Below are 3,023 nucleotides of genomic sequence, written 5' to 3'. Positions count from 1 at the left end.
GTCCTTTATTTATATAAATATCTTTAGAAATAATTAATGACTAAATTTACAAATTCATCTTTATAATTAACCTTATATTTCTTAATCTTTCTAGCATCTATAAAAATAAATCCATTTTCTGCGCGTTCACTAGGCGATGTAGCTCTTGGATTCGTTAATGAGAAGAATGAGGTATTGTTATTTCTTTAAATATTTAAGAGATAAAATATCCATAAATCATTAAAAAAATTACATGATTATATTTCTCTTATTTGAAATTTGTCAGACTTCCGTAACTTACATTAAAAGGCCTTTTATAACACGTTTAAGCCGGAAAGAAATTTCTAATATTTTTAAAAATATTATAAATTTGTTGATTTTTATATTGTAAATAAAATTCGTTTCTATATGTTATTTAAAATATTACAGATTCATTGTGGTCATAATTATTATATGGACAAAGTTAGATATGACAAAGCAGTCAATAAAGCCTGCGCAGCTAAACCTAAAGATCAGTATTGCAAATTTGTTAAAAATGTCGCCAGCACTATCGTGGGTTTAGAAGCACTAAAGAATTGTAGCGTAACAGGACGTAAATGTAACAGATTACCGAATGCTACACTAAAACAAAAAATTGATCCTGACAAATTATCTGCAGTTTATAGTAAGAGTTTTATTAAAAAAATTAAAAGTATACATTAAAGAGTGCTCTCAGTTGCACCTATGTTCGAAAATGTGCAAAATATATAAAAAAGAGTTACATTAGCATACTACTGGAATTCATTAAATTTGAAAGCTTTAAAATGCTTAAAAAAGAAAGCAGATTCAGAAGTGATCTCGTATATCTATGTTAAACTTCCATCTCGATAAGATATTGATCATTTTTTAAAGCGTAAATTTTAGCGTCGAATTTTACTCTTTGGTTTTTAGAGTGTAAACTTTCATTTAGAATTTTCTTTAGCTTTTTACATTATTCCATGTCTATTTTGTCAGACAAAATTGATCAATGTTACTTCCGGTATGGTATTTCAAAGTGGCGCATCGATCGGGTGAGAAGCATTCTTAAAATTATAAGTGCTACAACTGCCTCCAACGGTGACGCTGGTAGCACCAATAATTGCCTTGAGGCGATGTTACACTTCTCAACAACAAATGTTAAAAAGGTTGATCCCGTTGAAATAGAAATAGCGCAAACCAAAGTGGGATCATACATCTCGTTGAAATGTGCTGATTTGAATAGAAAACGTAGAACTCCAAAGCAAAATAAATACTAAAAGAACCCAAGAAGCAGGCGAGGGTAGTGAAGTAAGTGAACATTCTGAGGATGAGAACCCTCAACACAAAGACCTTATGGATGAAGATGTTGGAAATTCCGATGAAAGTTCTGAGGAGGATGATGATAAATCAGAAAAGCATACTGATAACGAGGATGAAGAAGATGCAGAAGCTAAAAATTCCGAGGATGAGGATGAATCAGAAGATAACGATGAGAACAATGATGGCAATGATGGCAGTGAAGAATCACAGGACGAATAATACTTTTTAATATAAAGATTTTAATTATGACTCTTGTTCAGTTTGTGAAAATATAAGATATGTTAAGGTTAATGTAAAATAAAAACGATACATATTACTGTATTATATGTAACTATACATATGAAGGTATGTAAATTATATTACAATATATAAATTGTCTTTAAAACCTGGAAAAAGTCACAAAATACGTTCTGCTGCGTCGAAATCCCAGTGATTTTCGACGTTGCTACCACAAACCGTTCGTTTATTCTATATCTCGCTGTATATATATGCAACTATTTTGCGTTGGCAACGTCAAAAATCAATAGTCATTTCGATTTTCAGGAAACAAAAAATCCTACAAAATTAAATGTAGCTTCTATCACGAAATGTGCAAAACGTATCATTACGTTTTTATAGTATTGCCAGTTAAAAATCTATAAAAACTGAAAATGCAATAAAATTGTGAAAAACCTTGAAAAATCTCGTAAAATTTAATATAGGTCCTAGCATAAAATTCGTCAAAAAATTCAATAACATTTTTTATTGTATTTACAATTCAAAAACTATAAAAATCAATTGCACAAAATACTAATAAAAAGCAAATAACATTCATTTCTCTTGAGCGAGTAAAAACTTGAAAAATACGTTTCACTTTTTATAAAGAAAAAGCAAAACGTTCAAGCAGGGCAAATCTCTGAAAAATCTAGAAAACCCCAGTATAATTATAGCCAATTCCTGTAGTCAAAAGCACCAAAAGTCTGATTAAGTTTCTTATAGTATTATCCGTTGAAAACCATAAAAATAAACTATATTATATATCAAGAGAGAGCCAATAGACATTCATTTTTCCCAATGCGTAAAAACATAAAAACCCTATTAACTACGTATAAGCGAAACACGATACATACTATCCTAGCAAATTTCCAAAAAACCTTGAAAAATCCCGTAAAATTTAATATAGCTATTAACATGAAATTTATCAAAAATCCAATTACATTTTTTATAGGTTTTACATTTTAAAAACTATAAAAATCAATTGCACAAAATACTAATAAAAAGCAAATAACATTCATTTCTCTCGAGCGAGTAAAAACTTGAAAAATACGTTTCACTTTTTATCAGGAAAAAGCGAAACGTACAAGCAAAGCAAATTTCTGAAAAATCTAGAAAAACCCAGTATAATTATAGCTAATTCCTGTAGTCAAAAGCGCCAAAAGTCTGATTATTTTTCTTATAGTACTATCATTTAAAAACTATTACAATTGATTGTATGAAGTATCACATAAATTTCTTATATATTCTGAAAGACTTTACCATAACTTTAGCAACAAAAATACGATTGTTTGTGTATGAGAAATGTCTTATAGAAACACATCAGAGGATATATCTAATATGTTATATTTTACTAATCGATTCTTATAAAGACTGTTATGTAATAGCAATTCATTCTCTACATTTGGATTTACTGACTCAATCCAATAAACTCTGATACTTATAATAGTTTTTACGTTGTTCTTATTGATATA

This window comes from Nasonia vitripennis, chromosome 2, assembly GCF_009193385.2.
Source record: "Nasonia vitripennis strain AsymCx chromosome 2, Nvit_psr_1.1, whole genome shotgun sequence".
NCBI classification, from domain to species: Eukaryota; Metazoa; Arthropoda; class Insecta; order Hymenoptera; family Pteromalidae; genus Nasonia; species Nasonia vitripennis.
This window is presented reverse-complemented; position numbering follows the sequence as displayed.